This window comes from Microcebus murinus, chromosome 26, assembly GCF_040939455.1.
Source record: "Microcebus murinus isolate Inina chromosome 26, M.murinus_Inina_mat1.0, whole genome shotgun sequence".
Classification (NCBI taxonomy): domain Eukaryota; kingdom Metazoa; phylum Chordata; class Mammalia; order Primates; family Cheirogaleidae; genus Microcebus; species Microcebus murinus.
Window position 1 is genome coordinate 4909335 of NC_134129.1, and position 22356 is coordinate 4931690.

A 22356-nucleotide genomic window follows, 5' to 3' on the forward strand; every position below is an offset into this window, starting at 1 on the left:
CTTAGCTGACATGTGGTGATAGAATAAGAGGAATAGGTATTCATGGTGTCTTCTTTACATTATCAGTTCATCCTGGCTCAAGGTGTAATTTTATTTTCATTTGAAAAATACCTGAGCTTCTAATTTCATATTTATAAAGAAGAGTGATCTATACTTTTGCTATTGGGCTATTCACAATATAGAGGAGAGGGAGTGGATAAGATGGGCTTATTGCAGTAAATGGAAAGAACATGTAGCCCGTTCAGAGAGCATAGATTTGTGATCTTCCTCAGCAGTGTTCATTGACCTAGGTGTGAGAGAGAAAGCAGATACTGGGAGTGGCTTGTAACATAAAAATCAATATGGGAATGTTAGATGCTATAGGTACTGTGTAAAGAATATGGGTATCAGACTTGGATTTGCTTCAGTTGAAATCCTGGCTCTGCCACTAACTGAGATTCTTGTTCTTAGCCAAGTTATTTTAGCTGTCTGAGCTTCATCTAAAAAAAAAATACTAATACATAATTGTAGACCAGCTCACATGTCTATATCTAATCTATTTATATGTACTCACATTTTTGTATCTGTATCTTACATGGTCAGTTTCAAGCATATAATAGGTTTGCAATAGTTGGCAGTTATTTTTATTAAACGTTGTTGTCAATTCATTTATTATTATTAACTCAATATTTATTGAGTGCCATTTATACATAACTTTTTCAACATTAGGATCCAGGTAGAAAATGGAAGCAAGCAAACTCTAAATGGTAATTATAGACGGGGAGATAGGAGGGCTGCAAGATCCCAGTGAGGTCAGAGAGGATATTTAATAGAGGGAGAGGGTGGGGGCAGGCATTGTGGAAATATAGGAAACTTAGAGAAGAGGGTTTTAGAATCCATGATTTAAGATGAAAAAGTTTTCTGGGATATTTAGATCTAATGGTACAGTCCTCTAGTGATTGGCTTAAGCCATGTTGGGGGTTATGAAAGATGGTGGATCAGAAACTCTGAAACTAAGACTTGAGGGCTGAACACATAGGGGCTAACATGCTGGGGGTGTGAGTGGAGCAGGCAGTAAGAAGACAACAAGGCAGGATTGAACACTCTGCAGAGGAAGGTAGGAGCACGTTCTCAAGCTTAGTTTGTGACTTAGGTGAGGAAATGGAGGCAATTAGTGACACTTAAGATAAATTCTTAAATGAGGACAGTAGTAGAAGGATCTGAGTGTGGCTGAGGGCAGCAAGCACAATTTCTTGGAGACATATGATTTATACTGACTGAGGTGGAGTAGTTTTTAAAGAGAAAGCTGTGTACTGTCATCAGAAAGAAGTCAGGGTTAGTTTACAATTCAAGGGTAAACCCCAAGACAGGGAGAAATTTGCTCCTGATAGAACAGGGACTCTGTTGATGTGGCGGAAGGGGCTGATGTTAGGTAGACAGACAGTGGCCTGGGAGCAATGGGAGAGAAGCATGAGAGAAATCAGGCTCATGCTGAGGAGAGAGCTCTATCGTTGAGTGGAAACTGTGGCTAATGGCAATCAGGAAAAAGACTGGGTGGAAAGTTGGTAGCAGGAACTGAGGATGCTAAGTAGGCAAATGGAATTAAGGAAGTGACTTGCAAATCCAGTGCATCTCAACATTTAATTGCAGTTTCCTGTGGGCCATGTGGGAGAGAGAGATGAATTAATTTATTTTTTGTTGAAGGTAGTTCCTCATTTGAGTAAAACTAAATAAACTTGAAGACATATTGCCAGACCTGGAAGAACTAATGAACAGTTTGATGGTGGAGATCGTTTCTGTTTAACTTTAAGCACACAGTTTACTATAAAATTCTGATACATAGTGAGTACTTAATGCCTACTTATTGAGTGAAGGATTAAATGGACTTGACAAGATTGTTTGGCTATTGTAAAGGGATTTGGGAGGCAGCACAGAGATGTTGGTGTAGGTACTCTGTTAGCTGAACACTTAAAGAGGACCTCATTTTTGATGAGGAAGCTGTCTTGCGGGGTAGGGCTTTGAGCAATACATCTGCTTGCAGCGAGACAGGGGAAATGCTAGCTGTGATGGTTACAGATGTGTGTGTGAAGGAAGTTAAGAAAAAAGAAAAAAGAAAAACATCCAAACATAAGTGTAGTACCTGGAGACAAAGAGTAGTTGAGAGAGAAAAAAATTCTAAACAATTGTTCTTCGTGGCCACCAAATTTTGAATTTCGACTATTAAACCCTCTGCAACCCTATTTTTATTTTCCACCTTACTTTAATAATTCTATCCTTTCAATAAACCTATCTATGAACCCTTCTAGTTATTTCTTGTTTCCCATCCTTCTCTCATGCTAGTCGGTGTTTGAAAATGCTTCAGGCATGCACTTGTCTGATTTTAAGGGAACTGAGCTCTCACTGGGGAGGCATTTACATGACCTGCAGGGAACTTGTGCTACTTTCCCCAGGAAATGCAGAAACTCAAAATTACGCATTATTGGAAAAAATATATATATTATATTATATATATTTTTTTCCTAGCTGGATATAGATTGGTATTCTTTACATTTTCCTTTTCTGGTGATATTATATTTTTAATTAAATGCATTTTTTCATGAATTTCAAGGCACCTTTGAGAAGTGGGTTTATTAAAGTTGTCATAACTATGACCTATTTCCTTCTCTGTAGTTGTTAAAACTGTTTAAAGCAAGTATGTAGGTAATTTAAGCATTTACCATCTAAATGATATGAAGGTGAAATTGAGTGGATAAGTGTTATTCATAGTTTTGACAAAAAAAAAACAAACAACAAAAAACTCACAGAAACAAAACTCTTATTTTTGACATTCTCTAAGCCCCAGGAGGGCAGAGAACTTATTTATCCAGGTAATTATCCCAGTTCTTGGCACATGAAGACCCTGAGCTGCAGGAAAGAAAGATATGGCCCTGGCAACACTTTTTCAGGCTTGCGAGACCCTGAGCAGAGAAGCTAACTAAGCCAAGCTCAGAGTTAATGCCACAGAAAACTGAGATAATAAATGGGTTTCTTTTATGATACTAATTTATGGTACTTTATTATATGGCAATAGAAAAGCATTACTCGTATCTAAGTTAGAAAGTCTGAAAGTCTACATCAAAGAAAAGGAAAAATTTTTCTCTCTTGCCCCGTGAATACCTAGGCTCTCAATCAAAACTGAGCTACTATTGAATGGAAAAATATTATCATGGGCAAAGATCATATCCTTTGCCTATAATATAATTTGTCATTGAAATCAATTCCAAATGGAATTAAGTGTCCTTACAGGTTGAGGAAAATGTCTCTTTTATCTCATTTAATAGTTCAGGGTTGGTCCAGGCTTTGAACACTAACAAATTGTGAAACATATTATTGAACACCTGCTTTGTACAATATGCTAATGTAGGAGCTGAGCGGGGTGGAAACACATCTTACGTGTCTACAGGCACAGCAGTGACAGTACAAACATGAAACAAAGGGAAGTGGAAGTTAGTCTCTCATTGATACCTAGATATTTCCTTCTCCTTTACAAGTGCTTCCTCAGGACCTTGTGTCTGTCACTTTTTCCTTTTCCTTCCTATAACTGTAGTATCTGCCATTTAACTGATTCATTTTCTCCTCAAAAATACTCACCTATATTCAACTCACCTCTCCACCCTAAAATCCTATCAGCCTTGCTCCCTGCCTTCCAAATTCTAAATCCAACCACTCACCATCTCTCCTGCTGCTTCTCTACTCTACGTCATTTGTTTTTACTGAATTATTGTAGTGACTTCCTTGATTTGACCTCTTGATTTCATGCTTGCCCCACTCACCTAAAATGCAGGGCGGTTAAAGAGATCTTTTGAAAAATAGGTTAACTTATGTTATTCCTCTGATTAAGAAAGATTTCACTTTCTTCCATCCATACTGTTGTTTTTATCATGATTTTCTTCATAGTGAAGCTCTATAAAATGGTGTTATAGAGTTGCCAGTGTTACTTCTCATTTCCCAGTCACTTCCCAACCTGGCTTCTGTCTCCAACATGGCAGGAAAACTCTTTAATTGGTGTCACCAATGAAACCAACAATGCCAAACCACTGTTTGGGACCAGGCCTCATGTTTGTCCTCGCTAGCCAGTGGCAGTTCATTGGATTTGGGTGATGTGTCAATCCAAAGTCTAGTCAGGGTGTATGCAAGTTCAGGACTTGATTTTTGTCAAGAAGAGAAATACTTAGTGTAGGAAAGTATTTCACAATATTTTTATTATTGAGTCAATTAAGGAATTCGTAGAAAGTAGTACCTTTGCCTGCTAAAGACATCCTAAGAGTGTCTAAATATTATATTGATCTAAATATTATGTAATGAAAAAACCTTCATAGTAAATACCTATTCTTTTCCTAATCTGTTAATCCAATGCCAGTGATTAGCTCTCTTTCCACACAGGCCAAATGTAACTCAGGAACTCAGTAAAAATGATGATGACGCTATGTTAGGAAGAAATATTACCCTCTCAAAGAGCTATCATTGGAGCTAATCTCTTGTATTCCTTGGCTTAGGAATAATCCAGCTAAGGTAGGGATACTTGGAATCTAAATTTATTTATATTGTAGTGAGATTATAGTAGTCAGACTTGCTTTGAGGTTTAAATGAGTTAATATATGCAAAGCATTTGGAAAATTACTTATAACAGAGAAAACACTGAAAAGATGATAGATAATCTTGAAATGCATACCTCACCCACAAATAAATAAATAAATGTATGTATACACACATGCAAAGGCCATGCTACCTTTCATATTTATAACATTCAGCAATTATTAATCATCTTGAATCTCATTGAATCTCATATATAGTTAAGCTTGGGAAAGGCTTATTTTTATTTCAACTGCGTATATTAAATTACATTATTGGAAAGCTCTCTTTTTCAAATTTATTTTGAGCAAAAAAGTTATTGCTTGGATAATCCCAATAGTTCAAAATAATGAAATATTTTTCTCTTGTATCCTGAGGAAATGAAAATATTGAAAATCAGCTGTAAGCTCAAGTCATAGGATATAATATGACCTTTCAAATATGTCAATATGTTTTATTAGTTTATCAAAAATTTCATCCATCTATAATGCACTCAGTAATATGGCTAAGATCAGATGACCTCAGTCTCCTTTGAGTGACTTCTTTTATTCAAGTTTTTGAAAGTAGGTGGAAGAGGCATTATTTTACATTTCATGTTTCAGAATGATGTAATGTTATGCTGCCTGCTTTGTGGAAATTAGTTGGGTCAAAATGTACGATATATTTTGAATACATGATAGTCTGAGTTCTGGGACAGCAACTCCATGCACCATTGTGCAGACTGGTTTCCTGACAGTCAACTTTGTCCATAGGTTGAATGTGTTGGCTGAACAATGCAAGTCTTGAAAGAATCCTAGGGACAAGATTTCATTGGATATTCAGTTACATGTGGCTATGGCCATTCCTTTAAACTTCACTTTCCCTATAATCCATTCTTATAAGAAGTTTGAAAAGCAAAAGAAAAAGCAAAAGAAAAACTAATAATGAAATATACTCACCTATTACAGGCTAATTCCCTCTTTCAGAGTACATCTGAGAGTATTCTCTCATTATGAAGTTTAAAGACCTTTAAGGTACATCAGGGGGAAAGTCAATTGTGTACATGGATGGACTGATTGATCTAAATGCCTAACATGATGGCATGCAGAAGTTTTCAAAATTTAATATACTTAATTGTAATTTCATAAGGTGTTTGTTTTTTGGTAAAAATGAATTCATAAAAATGTGATCTTCAAAGTCTGAGAAAAATTTAATGTTCAAAGTAAAAATTCTTTAGTTCATATTTCTAAGTACCTACCTTTGTGTGAGGATCTTTCTTAGGGCTGACTAATCTGCTGGTCACAATGATTCTTGCCAGTTGAAAGATGGCAAATAAAAGTGAGAAAGAACAAGAAATCTCTTATGTATATTGCAATGGATTTCTATTGACATAAGATAAAGGCTAGTTGGAGGTAAAACAACTTGGTTGGAGCACTTCAAACAAAGATAGGAAACCTGTCACTGCCAATTTGGCAATCTTTTTCTGCATTTTTTTGTTTGTTTCTGAAGAGCTTTGACCCATTCAGTATTTATTATTTCTTGAGGAATCCCATACCTCATAAAATGTTATCACTTCAGAAGTATAATCTGGGGTCTGTGGCACACCATTTTCTCTTTATTTTAAAGAAAAAGCAAAATCTGTTCTATTTCAAGTAATTTTAATGGGTCATTTTTTATTATGTGTTACTCTCACTATATTTTCTACCAAAAATAACATTGTATGGGAAATAAAACATTTTAAAATTGAATTCTAATATGATGTAGAGAGAATTTAGAAACAAAAATGAGAATTAAAAACAGAAGTGACAATTAAACAGATGTTGCTAAGTACTCTTGAGTTCACACATACATATACACACATAGTACCATGGCCAGTAATGTGTAGAGTATCTAAAATATTTGGCTTGACTGTTTGGGTAACTGTACTATATATATTGTGGGTTTCATTCTTCTATTTTTTAGTTGAAATAATGAAATTGTATTACTGTTTTATACTTGGAAGTTTCTACATATCTGATTCTGTGTATTTCTCAGAGGTATGTAACATTGGCTTGTTTTTGAAGGCTGAGAAAAATCAGTGCTTGGGTCAAGATTTTGATCTAAATTCTGGAAACAGCAGGAAGGAAAAACTGGTGGTGGAAGAGGTGAGATAGTCAGAAGGTTCACGTATTTTCTCAATCTTAACTGTATTTTATTTTTTTGAGTCTGATTATCTTAAGATATTTGGATTATTTAAACGACCTATATATGAGTATTTTTGAGGAAGTTCCCTTTTGCCAGTGAAGGACTGAGATCAGCTGTGTTGAAAAACATCATCCACATTATTAGCTTGCCATTATTAACTTGAGAGACTTAATTAAACAAAAATTGGAAGAAATAAAAGTTCTTGCTTATGGGAAAATTATATACAGATATTTTTACTTTGAAGTGGATATCTATTGGAAAGTCACAGACTTGTATTTTTGAAAATCTAGTCTTTGAGAATTTTTCCTATACTCGATGATCCTATAATCTCTAGTTTTATAATGTAAGTTATGATATAATAATAATAGGTTTTTTTTTTGAGACAGAGTCTCACTCTGTTGCCTGGGCTAGAGTGCTGTAGTGTCAGCCTAGCTCACAGCAACCTCAAACTTCTGGGCTCAAGCCATCCTCCTGCCTCAGCCTCCCAAGTAGCTGGACTACAGGCATATGCCACCATATCTGGCTAATTTTTTCTATATATTTTTAGTTAGCCAATTAATTTCTTTCTATTTTTAGTAGAGACAGGGTCTTGCTCTTGCTCAGGCTGGTTTTGAACTCCTGACATTGAGCGATCCACCTGCCTCAGCCTCCCAGAGTGTTAGGATTACAGGTGTGAGCCACCACGTCCATCTGGCCAATAATAGATATTATTTATTAAATCTTTTAGCATATTCCAAGTGGCAGGATGAAATGAGTTCTATTATCACCCTTTTTCACACATAGATACTAATTAGCTGAGTGGGACTTGACCCTAAGTTTGTGTACTTCAAGCCTGAGTCCTTAACCAGTATTATCTGCTGCCTCCCAAATATGTTAATATATAAGTGCCATAAATTTAGAACAAATATGTTACAGTACATAGTGGAGATGAATCAAGTGAATTTATGGTCATATCATTCTATTTCAAATCCAATGCCAACACTTGTTATCTGGACAGTATGGGTCGACTTTATTATGCTTCAATTTTTTCATTTGAAAAATGTTGATATTTAAAATTTCTATGTCATGGAGTTTTGTTTCTCCCTCCCAACTTCCTCTGCTTTCTTCCTTCTTTACTACTTTTGCTCATTCGACATTTTTGAGTATGTGCTGGGTATAACACATAGTGCAAATTGCTGAAGTTACAGCATATCTAGTTGCTTAGTGTTTTAAAAATCTTTTGGAAGTTGTAGTTGTTATAGGAAGAGAGAAAACACTTCCAGAGTTTATTTTAGTTTTAAAATTACAGTACTTAAGTTCATTTTCGCTGTTAGAATTTCACAGACTTTTAAAAATTTCTAATGACATAATCAAGTATAATAAATTCTATTACTGGTGCTAATCTTAGCCCTTAATCTATCGCTGAACCATTTACATGCCCAGACATGAGGGAAGATGATTCTATTTCTAAATGAATGTATTAATAGAAAGTTCCACTTCCTTCTTTGCCAATAATTTCAATAGAGTTTCAAAAGATGACTGTCTCTTCTTTCTTGTTTTGATGCCAACGCATTCACCAGCCAAGTGTTCTAAATCAAAGTGTGATCTAATTGTAATGGATCATTGGCTCTGAAGTTCTTAAGATTAACATTGGCAAAACTGAAAGACAATCTCTGAGTGGCTTGTGACTAGCAAGGTAGTGGAGGAATATAAGCAAACGGAAGCACCTGTCTGTTAAGAAAAACAGTCACTCAAGTTAATCTTTAATTAACTCATGACTTTAAAATAATGTGACTAAATACTTACTAGAATAATACCTAAAGGAGCTAATGTCTCTGGTCACAGGAAATTCAAGGTGACAGTAGAATCACACTATTCTTAGTGCAGAGATTTATGTGAGAGATGCAAAACGTTTTCTTGATATAATTAGATTAGCAGAATTAAACTCAGTCATGCAGCCACATATTTGAAAATTACTGCCAAGTTGCATTACCCTTATTTCTGCTGAAATATGGTAGTTATAATTGTTTCTTTGGATCTGTGGAACGTGTGTGTTTCCTGTAGATTGTTCAGAAATTGGTCATTTGGTTTCTGGGCTAATGACAAGGTAATGTTTTTCATGCTTTACAATTTACAGATTGCTTTTAAAAATTTCTGTAGAAAATTTATTGTGTGGGATTAATCAGTGATGCCATGATAAAATGTAATTAATAATAAGGTTTGTAGATTGAAGAACAGCGATAGCTCTGATTTGGACAACATGGATCCCACAAGAGACCCACACCACAAAGGTCTATAAACTTGCTTGAACTTGAAGTTGCTATACTTGCTATAAACTTGAAGTTGGCAACAAATGTTTCCGGGGCTTCCACATTGCCAAAGTTAAAAGAAAAATGAAATCAGATAAAAAAATTCACAATGTCCATCAAATATAATCATGGTGATTGTTTTTAAAAAGTAGCTCTCCTTTCCACAGAGAGCCACGAGAAAATCTGCCATTTATTTTCAAACAGGAAGTGTATTATTCTATTGTAAATGTGAAAGTTGTCTTCGTAGTATAACCTGAATGTACCCAGTCTGTCTGTGCATGTAAACAAGTATACACGATAGCCCTTTAATCAGAGTGTTGCTAGATTGATAACACCAACCTTGTAACACAACAAATTCAGTTCCTCTTTAAAGAGCTCTCTTGAGAAGTATTCCTGGATTTGTCTTAATTTCCAAAATATATTTCATTTGTCACAATTTCATTTTCTTAAAGAGAACCTGGTTATATACAAGCTGTCTCTTAACAATATAAATTACTTAAAAAATTTTAAAACATTAGTTAGACACATTTTTTATTTAATAAATCATGTTAGATTAATTTTCTCATTTAATAGAAAAATAACTCTAAGATATAGGAAGATATTAACATCTTAATCTTCTAAATGTAGAAAGAACTTCAGAGAAGAGCAAAATCAGTACTAAGATCGTGTCAGGCTTATTTAAGAAGTTTATTCCTGATACATTATTTATAGTCTACTGATAGGAATTTTTTTACTTAAAAATGGACTTCAAAAAATGGAAGATGTACATATCATAACCTAAAAGTTAGTACAAATGCCTTAGATAACAACTTCATATTTGGCAGGGTAACGGTGTATTATTCCCTGAAATGGAAATGCAAAGACCTCAGTTCCAAAATGGACTTTGTCAGCTTTTAATAGTGTGGGGTTGGGAATGTTCATTAACCCCTTGGAGCTTTATTTCCAGGAAAGCAAAACATATTTTAGTATCGGGATCAGAAGGTCACAACAGATAGACATGTGGTGAACTTTTGCTTCTTTTGTAGAAATTAGCCTTCAGTGGATTTATAGATATGATCTATCTACTCAAGGAGACCAAACTTAGTTCTTGAAATAAAAGAGGAATAAAAGCCTCCAATCCATATGCCAGTGAAACAGTTAGAAACTGTTTCTCTTTCTCTTTGGTTGTGGCAGAAAAATTCTGGTTTTATTTAGATACAACTCAGTGTCTTTCAGTTAGAAATATTTTGGATAGTATTTACCTTGGTTTGCCTTTGTCTTCCTGCGGTTTGGTATGTTTGTAATCTCCGACAGTTGTAGGATTACTAAAGCTGTTGCTGCTGGCAGGCAGGGAAGTGTCCGCCGCAGCAGCTGAGATAGATGTGGCTGCCACAGCATTGTTGGTGTCTTTAGAGTGTAAGGTGTTGGGGGCCACGTTGTTGGAAGGGGCATCTTCAGAACTATGGCTAGACTTCAGAGAGACAATACCAAAACGTTGTTTTTATACAGATGGGATGCATAGACTTACATCAGGCTTTAAACATATGTTTATGTTACCATTTAAATTTATGTATTGTGACTTCATCCCATAAATAATTTGATAGAGTAATAGGCTCACCCCATGAATGGTTCTGAATTGTGACTTTTGGTAAAATAGAAAAGAAATAAACTGTGTCTCTGCTGTTCTCAAAGCCTAATAGTTTTATTATAGATTTCCTCAAAATGTGTTTCATAATAAGCATTACATTGAAAAGATTTTGGTGGCTAAATAAGTGTGCATAGATTTTGGGAAAAGTAACCATCTTTCTTTATTGTAGAACTTTTGGAATTGTTAGTATAATATGCCAATGAATATTTAGCCACATGCAAAGGATGTGCAATATTTCTCAATTTTACTTTACCTTGGATATTTCATGTGGTTATTATTTGTGTGTAACATTTCTTAATGCTAGTCTTTCAGTGTGTCATGGAGCACCTTTTAAGAAATGCTGTTCTAATTTCCATCCTATAAAAGAGCACTCTTCTACCTTCTACTCCTCAAAGCAGACATGTAAGAGAAACACCTGGAGCATGCCAGCACTGAAATAAAACTCTAGCACCTAAAAAAATGCACATATCTCTAATACCTCCACATACCAGGGTATCTAACAGAATTCATATGTGCAACATAATGATATTTTTATAAGTCACCATTAAGTTTTCTTTCCTTGACGGTGTGGAACACATTTTCTGGGTTAGTAATTGTAAGCCGCTTGGCAGAGACTGTTCTTTTTAGTGCCTTGCACACTGACAAAATGCAAACTTTCATCCTTATCATTAGATTGGTGTGAAGGCTATTATCAATGCAGCTCAGTCTAATTCAGTATAATTCTTTTCATATTAAATTGTCTTTTCCCACACACATACAAAAATAAACACTGCGATTAATGCAAGAAAATTTCTATTAAACAACAAAGGTTCATGTGCCATTTTTTCTTTTGTTGGTTGTTTTAAACTTGGAAGAATTTAACATAAAAAATTTAAATTTAAATACTCATTAAATAACAATGATATTTTAAAAAAGAACATAGTATACTTTAATGCTGTGGGCAAAGAGAAAGTCTGCATTGTCATCTTTTCAAAGACCTGCAAATACAGTGAGATTGGTAGAGCACTCTGTGAATCCATCTTCCTTACTCATTGCATGGAATCACAGACACTAAAAGTTGGAAGTGCCTCAGTCAGTGCATTTTTACCCCGTGAAAGCCTCATTTCAGCAATGCCAAGGATACTTTTTGACTTAGTTGGCTTCAGTTACACAGATTTTTAACATGACATTCCATTAGGATTTCCAACTAGGCCCTGGTCTCTTATTTTGTCTTCACTGGCAGAGGCTTATCCTTGACAGTCTAAATATGAGGTTCCACCTTCGACTCCATGAAGCGTTAGTTCTTGTCTGTTCTTGTGTCATACACCTCCTCCTTCATGCCAGTGTCTTTCAGACCGAGTTTGGAGAATCTTAACTTTCACTCCTCCTGCCCCGCTGCTCCCATGCCATGTGACACTAAGGCAGTGTTGCATTTTCCCGCTGAATAGAAGGTCTCATGCTCCTGTAAATCTATCCTAGAAGGCCCAGGAGGCACTCAACTTTTGCCACTTCCCCATTGCTCCATCCAGGCCAGGGCGGGTGCTGTCACGTGCACTAAGACTGGTTGCCATGCACCACCCCTGGTCCCCCCACTGGCCACCTCCCGGGGATCCAAGAAGAACAGACGCCCACCAGCCCTCAGCATCTGTCACTGCCGTCTTGATAGTGCCACTTGCTACCACCTGAGTAGGACTGGCTTTTGATTAAAACCTCAACTTATAATTAGAAGCGATAGAGACATGGAAATCTCAGTCCTCAGCCTCTTATTATTGTTATCTGAAACCATTTCCTGTCTCTTTATTAGCTTTGAAAATTTTTCATGTCAAATTCCAAGACTTGTGCCCCATATCTCGGGTAGATGTTTAGATTATATGGAAAGGTGTTTCTCCTCTTGAACCTGGCAGCCTGTGTTAACTTCTATTTGTAAGTAATGATCAGGTGGTACTCAGGAATTTTTAGGCGGCATGCTGTGGTGTGGGCTAAGATCTTTTAGTTTTAGTATCTATTAGCATGTTACAGATATTGGGCTTTGTAATTGTATGATGGCTGCAGTACTCAAGAGGGATCCTGTTGCCTACTCTTCCAGTTTCATAGTCTACGCTGCAGGGTCAGGTGGCCCATTGCATTTCCCCCTACCTCTTTGGCCTCGTGGGACAAGGTCAGACTTCTGGCAGCACTAATGTTCATGTGGGTGACTTAACTGGGGGCCAACTGGGGCTCTGATGACCACAGTGGAAACTTCATATTGTTGCTCAATTCTTTATTTTCATCTCATTGGTCACATGTTTGTGGGGGTTGTGTCACAATTTCTTTCTCAGATTGTTTCTTCCCAAAGCTCAGAGATTTTAGAGTATCTCATTATCATCCAAAATTAGGAAAGGATTTATCCAAAAGACTCTGAGGAGCAGTGTTGGCATTTGTATTTGGAGGAGTAGGCGGTAGTTACAGTGGCAGTGGTGTCTCCTGCGGTGGGCATGGCACCGTTGTTGTGGTTGTTTGTATTTGGGATGAAGAAGGATGGGAGGCGGGTGGACTGCAGGGCACACAGGGGAAGCCAGAGGTGCAGGTGGATGGGGCCTAAGGGAAAGGAGGAGGGGGAGGAGCTATCCCTGGGCCATACAGAGGGGGACGAGGGGGAGGAATTCTCCCTGGACCATACGGAGGAGGAGGAGGTGCGACGAGTCCCGGGCCAAAAGGATATGGCAGTGGAGGAGGCGGCAGTCGTCTAGGTGGGTATGGTCCCCTAGGGCCAAACTGACTTTCACCAGGCTGTGGGAAAAAAGAAGTAAACAATTTTAAATCATACATTTCAAAGTCAAGGATGAGGGTGTAATACTTCCTATGGCAGGCAGAATTCTAAGGTGGTCTCAAGATTTCTGCTCCCTGCTGGCATATGCTGCCCTGACCTCACCAGGTGAGCCCTTTCTAACAGGTTCTACCATGTCAGAGACAGAAGACATCAGAGAGACTTGAAGCTGCAGCCAGTGCTCTTCTGTTGGTTTCTAATCCAGGAGCCATGTTGTGGAGAGGCCACATGGCAGTCATGGTAAATGGGCTGTAGGAGCTGAGTGTGGCCCCTGGGTTGCAGCCAGTGAAAAACTAGGGACCTCAGTCCTACCACTGAAGGACTGAATTCTGCCAACAACTATAATACAAGCTTAAAAGAAGACCTGAGCTGCAGGAAAAAAAAATACACCCTTGGCAACATCTTTTCAGCCTTGTGAGACCCTGAGCAGAGGGCCATGCCCAACAGAGGGAAAATATGTACATGCTCTGGTGTAAGAAAGACCAAATGCTACTCTAATGATAAAAAGTGCAGGCTGCTTGGAGTAGGCAGTTTATATAGGACACACAACTACTTTTACTTGTGTGGTCCTCAATTCTTTACCTGTTTGTTTGACTGGTCCATTGCCCTTGCTAACTCCAAACTCCAGTATTGGCCTAAACCAACCTGTCTCCTCCATTTCTAATTCCTGGTTCTTGACAGTGGTGCAAAGATGTCACAAGCATTGTTCCATCCCACACGTAGGGTCCTTCGGGGCTGCTTGAAATCCTTTCGAGTGTCTTAGATTAGCTCTACTTCCTTCCCCAGAGGACTGCCATTTCCAAGTTGATGCCAGTTTTATTAAAGTATTCTACCTTGTCCTGAGCCCTCATCCAACCCCACCAACCTGGCTTTCCTCCTACTTCATCAAGATATTGCAGGCAATTAGAAATGAACTTCCTTATTTATTGGCTACACAACCCTAAAGTCATTGGTATCTAGATATTTCCTTCTCCTTTACAAGTGCTTCCTCAGGAGCTTGTCTTTGTCACTTTTTCCTTTTACTTCCTGTAATTGCAGGATCTGCCACTTAGCTGATTGTTTTTTTCCCCCAGAAAATAACTATCACTTACGTTGAACTCACCCTTCCCACCCAATCCTATCAGCCTTGCTCCCTGCCTTCCCAATTCTAAATCCAGCCACTCATCTCTCCTGCTTCTACTCTACTCTAAGTCATTCGTTTTTACCTGAATTACTGTAGTGACCCCTTAATTTTATTATTTTCATTCTACACTTGACCCCCCCCTAAAATGCAGAGGTTATAGAGATCTTTGGAAAAAATTCTCTTTTTATATTATTCCTTTGCTTAAGAAATGTTCACTTTCAAGCACCCATACTCTCATTCTTACTACATTCTTGTCACCTCTTTCCTTCAGAGTGAAGCTCTAGGAAAAGGGACTGTGGATTTGCCAGCTTTACTGCTCATTTCCCAGTCACTCCCAACCTGGCTTCTGTCCCCAGTGTGACAGAAAAACTCTTATATTGGATTCACCAAAGAAACAAACAAACAGTGCCAAGTTACTTCTGTGGGACCAGGCCTCATGCTTGCTCTCTCTAGTTAGTTAGAGTTTATTGGATTTGGAGGGGATGTGACCCATGGCTGCCAATCCAAAGCGTAGTCAGGGTGTATGCAAGTTCGGGACTTGATTTTTAATCATCAAGAAAACAAGTACTCAGTGTAGGAAAATATTTCACAACATTTTTATTGTTGAGACAAAAAAATTAGCTGAAAGTACCCTTGCCTGCTAAAGACATCCTAAGAGTGTCTATACATTATATTGATCTACATATTATATAGTGAAAACATCTTCATGATACATATCTGTTCTTTTCTTAATTTCTTAACCCAATCACAGTTGTTAGCTCCCTTTCCACAACTGGCCAAAGGTAATGAACTTAGTAAAAATGATGACAGCAGCGTGTGTTAGGAAGAAATACTACCCTCTCAGAGGGCTACAGTTTGGAGCTAATTTCCTGCATTCCTTGGTTTAGTTCAGCTAAAACATGGATACTTTGAAGCTATATTTATGTTGTAATGAGATTAAGAGTAGTCAGATTTGCTTTGAGGCTTAAATGAGAGAATATATGCAAAGCATCATGAAAATTACCTATAACAGAAAACACTGAAAAGATGACAGGCTGAATATGACTACTTACCTTACCCATTTATTTATTATATATATTTAAATGTGTGTATATATATGTATGTAAAGGACATACTATCCATCACCTTTCCAATAGTAATTATTACTACTCATTAATCTCATGGTTAAATTGAAGATAGACTTATTCTATTTAAACTGCTTATGTTAAGCCTCTTATATTATTGGAATCTCTCCTTTTCAAATTCATTTTGAAAACAATAATTATTTAGATAATCAAAGCCCAATACTTTAAAGTAATGAACTGTTTTTTCTCTTATATCCTGAGGACATGAAAATATTGAAAATCAGCTTTAAGGTCAAGGAAGTCATTAGGACATAATATGACCTTTCAATATGTCAGTATGTTTTATTGGCTTCTCAAAAATTTTGCCCATCTATAATGTATTGAGTAATACGGCCAATGTCAGACTTCCTCAGTTGCCTTTGAATGACTTGCTTTTATTGAAGTTTCTGAAAGCAGATGGAACAGGCATTATTTTGCATTTCATGTATTAGAATGATATAACTTTTGGTTGTCTGCTTTGTGGAAATTCTAGTCTTCTGAAAAATATGTTTTCATACTTTTCCCTTTGATACAGTAGATTTTATAGTTCTTTGGTAGAAATTACACCAAAATTAATCTACTCTTTGTAACACTGGGATAAATCTATCTGTACCTTGAAATTGAGTATCATTCCACTAAAAAAATATGTGGTTTTTAAAAAATCCCTCAAAATTTTCTATGATATTTAGTATCTTCAATGATAAATTTTTCTTTTTGACATTTTGGTTACATTTTATATCTTTGCCTCTCTCTAGGAACACAGATACTCTTATTTAGTTTGGATGAGGTCTATAATTTTTTACATACATACATATATATGTATATATATATATTTTTTCATCAATATATTTAGGGGGTTTTCTGTTACATGGATGAATTGTATAATGCTGAAGTCAGGACTTTTTTGTATAACAGTCACCAGAATATAGTGTACATTGTACCCTATAGATTATTTTTATTCCCTCACTCCCATCTTAGCTTCCTCCCTTCGTAGTTTCCAATGTCCCTTACACCACATAATGACCTTGTATACCTATCATTTAGCTCCAGTTATAAGTGAGAACATGTCAATTATGTACTTGGATGGACTGATTGTCCCAAATGCCCAACATAAGTACTTTACTCTAACATGTAGAATTTTTCAAAGTTTAATATGTTCAATGCCTATAATTTCATGTAAAGCACTTTTTTTAAAAAAATGAATGTATAATTCATTCTATAGAAAGCCCATGAAAATGTTATCTTTGAATGTCTGAGAAAAAAACCTAAATTTTTAATAAGTGAGTCAGGTGATTCTGGTGTAAATGATCCAAGAACCACATTTTGAGAATAACTGTTCTAACTATCTCATTTTATAGAATTTTACCTACTTGCATAATTGCTAGAGTATAGGACCCCCATTTATACTTATCTGTATAATGCAATCTGATGCTATGTATATGTGAGCAGTTCAGTATGGTAGCTGTTAGCCATGTGTGGCTATTTAACTTAAATTAAATGTTAAATTTACATTTAAAGCAGCAGAACAGTGTTTCATCAATGATTGGTGGATATTAATGTATAAGAAAGGGTAACATAATTAATGTAAGATGAAATCTGAACTAATAAAGAGAAAAATATGAAGGTGTGTGATAATAATTTATGAATATGATACTTACTGTGAAACATGCTACAAGAGCAGAAAGGCCCAAGATGAAAGACAGTGGTTTCATCGTTATGGTTGTCCCTGAAAGTAAGCACAATGCCTGATCAGCATTGGTTTCTTTAAATTAAAAAGTGTTATTTAGGACATGTCACAATACATGGGATCTAATGGGGTATAATGTAGTGCAGGTATACTATTGTATCATTTTTTAAGGAATTTGCCTAACATTATTTTGGCCTCAGTATTAATTTGGGGAAATATTGGTAGGGTTATACAATTTGACTATAATATGATGGGACTAGTTTTCATTTTTTGATGTGTGAACTGACACTAGAATAATGCCAAAGAGTTGTGTTCATAAAGTGTTCTGAGCAATAGAAGCTTTCATAAGTAAAGTTTTTGCCTTTATAAGTAACTACTTTGAAAGGGACATTTATTTACATTTGAACATTTTGGTATTTTTTATAGCAGTTACATTCTTTCTATAGACTTGTGTTTGAGATATTAACATTTACATTAGAACACATGTTATAAATTTAAATTCTTAGAATACCTCAAAAATAAGGAAAGGATAAGTATCATTATTGGCTATAATTTAAAAGAGTCACGTAATATATATCCTAGTTTTAACAACATTTTACTAAGTTTTTTTAGTCCTTAATGAGTAGTCTTAAAGTGCTTCCAAAAATCCAAATATGATAGATCAAAGAGCGCAGGGCAAAGAAAACAGAAGTGTTCAGGAACTTTACTCACAATTGACTCAAAATGTACAATATACATCAAGTACATGATTGCCTGAGTTTTGGAAAAGCAACTGCATGTACCATTGTGCATATTGGTTTCCTAACAGTCACCTTTGTCCCTAAGTAGTGTGTTGGCTGAACAATGCAAGTATGGAAAGAATCCTAGGGACGAGATTTCACTGGACATTCAATTACATGTGGCTATGGCCATTCCTTTAGACATTACTTTTCCTATAATCCATTCTTATAAGAAGCTTGAAAAACAAAAGAAAAACTAAATAATGAAAATATAGGCTAATTCCCTCTTTCAGAGTACATCTGAGAGTATTTTCTCATTCTGAAGTTTAAAGACCTTAAAGGTACATCAGGGGGAAAGTCAGTTGTGTACTTGGATGGACTGACAATCCTAAAGGCCCAGCATAAATACTTTGACATGTAGAATTTTCCAAATTTAATACATTAAATGACTTATAATTTCATGTAAAGCACTTATTTTTTGGTAAAAATGAATGTATAATTCATTCTGTAAAAAGCCCATGAAAGTGTTATCTTTGAAAGTGTGAGAAAAATTTAATATTCTAAGTAAAAGTTCTTCAGTTCATATTTCCAAGTACCTACCTTTGTGTGAAGATTCTTCTTCAGGCTGATTAATCTGCTGGTTGCAACGCCTCCTGCCAGTTGAAAGATGGCAAATCAAGGTGAGAAAGGCCAAGAAATCTCAGGTCTTATATATGCTGCAGTGGGTTTCTATTGGCTATAAGGGAAAAGCTAGTCAGACATAAGATAACTTATGGGTTAATGCTCTTCAAACAAAGATAGGTAAGTTATCGTTGCCAATTTGGCAGTCTTTTTCTGCTTTTTTTTCCATTTCTGAGGAGCTTTGACCCATTCAGTATTTGGTGTTTCTTGAGGAAACATATACAACAAATCATAATATGCTATCACCTCAGGAATATAATCTGGGGCCTATGGTGCACCATTTCCTCCTTAAAGAAAAAAACACAGGTGTTCTATTCTAAGTAATTTTAATTGATCATCTTTTGTTTGTATTGCTCTCACCATATTTTCTATTTTATATCAAAAATGACATTATATGGGAAATATAATTTTTAAATTTTTTAAAATTAATTAATTTTTTTTTTTGAGACAGAGTCTCACTCTGTTGCCTGGGTTAGAGTGCCGTGGCATCAGCCTAGCTCACAGCAACCTCAAACTCCTGGGCTCAAGAGATCCTCCTGCCTAAGTCTCCTGAGTAGCTGGAAATACTGGCATGAGCCACCATGCCCAGCTGGGAAATATAATTTTTAAATTGAATTTTAACATGATCTACAGAGACTTTAGGAACAAAAAAGAGAGTTAAAAATAGGAGTGATCAAATAGGCCTTGCTAAACACTGTTAGCTTGCTCACACACAGATACATACACACATGGCACCATGGCCAGCATGCGCAGAGCAGCTAAAATATGCAGCTTGGCTGTTTGGATCACTGTGCTATATGTTGTGGGTTTCATGTTTCTATGTTTTTTTCAGTTGAAATAATGAAATTGTATCACTGTTTTGTACTTGAAAATTTCTACATATCTAATTCTGTGTATTATTTCTCACAGTATGTAACATTGGCTTAATTGTGTAAGTGTTTTTGAAGGATGAGAAAAACAAATGCTTGGATTAAAATTTTGATCTACGTTCTGGAAAGAGCAGGAAGGAAAAAATAGTGGTGGGAGAGGGAGAATAGTCAGAAATTCATGTGGTTTCTCAATTTTAGCTATATTTTATTTCTTTGAGTCTGTGATTATCTTAAGCTATTTTGATTATTTAAAAGACCTTTATATGAACATTTTGGAGAAAGTTCCCTTTTTCCAATGAAGGACTAAATGGGAGCAACTGTGTTTTAAAAATCATGTAGTCATTGCCATTATCAGTATTTAATTAAACAAAAATAGGAAGACATACAAAGTTCTTGATTAATATAAAATTACACAGAAAAATTTTTCCTCTGAAATGGATGTCTATTGGAAAATCACAGCCTTGTATTTTTGATGAATCTAATTTTTGAGAATTTTTTGAGAATTTTGCCTATGCTGGATGATCCTATAATTTCTAGTTGTTACAAGTTATTATATAATAGTAGTAGTAGTAACCGTTAGCATCTTCCACATGGCAGGATGAAATGACTTCTATTATCATCTCTGTTTTACACATAGATATTAATTACCTGAGTAGGACTTGATCCTAAGTCTACCCACCTCAAGGCCTGAGTCCTCAACCAATATTTCATGTTGCTTCCCAAATCTAAATAATTGCTATTAACTTAGAACTACCATTATGTTATAGCACATTGTGGAAATTAATTGAGTGAATATATAGTTAGGTCATTGTATTTCAAAGCTCAATATGAATACTTGTTAGCAGGGTTATGTGAGTCAATTTCATTGTGCCTCAATATTTTCATTTGAAAAATGTGGATATTTATAATTTTTATGTCATGGAGTTGAGTTTCTCCCTCCCAACTTCCTTCTCTTCCTTCCTTTTTTACTTCCTCCGCTCTTTACATTTATATTTATTTAATACATGCTGGGTATAACACAGTGTAAGTTGCTGAAGTCACAGCATATTTAAATGTTTAATTTTTTAAACATATTTTTGGAAGTCATAAGCTGATATAGGAGTAAAGAAGCCACAATTCCAGAGTTGATTTTAGTTTCAAATTTCTGTACTTAATTTCAATTGCTTGGTGGAATTTCACTGCTCTTTAAAAAAATTCTAATGGCATGATCAGGTATAATAAATTGTATTACTGGTTGGCTAATTTTAGCTCTTACTCTATCGCTGAACCATTTACATGGCAAGATATCAGTGAAGATGATTCTATTTCTAAGTTAACAAAGAAAGTTCCACTTTCTTCTCTGCCAGTAATTTCAACAGTTTCAAAAGATGAGTTTCTCTTCTTTGTTTTGATGCCAGTGTATTCCTCAGCCAGGTGCTTTAATCAAAGCGTGATCTACATTGTAATGGATCATTGGCTCTGAAGGACTTAAGATTAACATTGCCAAAACTGAAAGACAGTCTTTGAGTGGGTTGTGACCAACACATTAGTATTAGAGAAACAAGCAAACGGAAGCTCCCATCTATTAAAAAATAGAAACAGTCACTCAATCTTTAGTAACTCATGACTTTAAAAAATCCTGACTAAATACTAGAACAATACCTAAAAGAACTAATGTCTCTGGTCACAGGAAACTCAAGGTGATGGTAGAGTCACATTATTGTTAGTGACCAATGGAAAATATTTTCCTGGTAAATTGGCAGCATTCAACTCAGTCATGCAGCACATATTTGAAGTTTGGTGCCCTGTTGCATCACACTTGTCTCTGCTGAAATGTAGCAGTAATAACTGTTTCTTTGGACCTGTGGAAAGTATGCGCTTCCTTTAGATTATTCAGAAATGTGTGATTTGGTTTCTGAGTTAAGAACAACTTAAATATTTATCATGCTTTAGAATTTACAGATTGCTTTTAAAAATCTCTTTAGAAATATTTGTTGTGTGGGATTAATCGATGATGCCATTGGCCCCTGAGAGAAAATTTAATCTATTGGGTTGAAGACGTCTGTCACGGTGAGATGTAATTAATAATGGGGCTTGCAGATGGAAAACAAAAACAACAAAAAACTACAGCTCTGGTTTGTACATCATGGATACTGCAAGAGACTCATGCCACAAAAGTCAGTAAACTTTGTGGAAGTTGCCAGCAAATTTTCCCTGTGCTTCCAGATTGCCGAAGTTAAGGGAAAAATTATTTCAGATAAAAAAATGTGCAGTGTCCATCAAATGTAATCATGGTAATTGTTTAAGAAAAGTGTCTTTTCTTTCCACTGAGAGCCATGAGAAAAGCTGCTGTTTATTTTCAAGCGAGAAGTGTATCCTTCTATAGTAAAAGGGAAAGTTGTCCTGGTAGAATAACCTAAATGTCCCCAGGCTGTGCATGTAAACAAGTACACAAGATAGCCCTTTAATCAGAGTGTTCCTAGATTGATAACCCCAACCTTGTAACCCAACAAATGCAGTTGCTTTTTAATGATCTCTCTTGAGGTGTATTCTTGGATTCATCTTCATTTCTCAGATATATTTCATTTGTCACAGTTTTGTTTTCTTAAAAATGACCTTCTATGTACAAGGTGTCTATGTTAACTACATCAACATTTAAAATTTTTAAACCATTACTATAACAATTTATTATTTATAAAATATGCCATTTAATAAATTGTTATAGTAATTTTCTCAGTTAAT

The 22356-nt window shown here is 35.8% G+C and overlaps 1 long non-coding RNA gene across 2 annotated transcripts in view; it reads left to right on the forward strand.

The window, feature by feature from the left end:
• LOC142864733 (uncharacterized) overlaps window positions 1-22356 on the forward strand; it is a 34557-nt gene that overhangs the window by 114 nt on the left and 12087 nt on the right. Inside the window, exons 2-3 of one of the 2 annotated variants that reach the window (XR_012915074.1) lie at window positions 4402-4530; window positions 6633-6713. This is a non-coding gene — a long non-coding RNA (uncharacterized LOC142864733). The remainder of the gene's footprint in view (window positions 1-4401; window positions 4531-6632; window positions 6714-22356) is intronic. The other variant, XR_012915075.1, reaches the window with a different exon arrangement.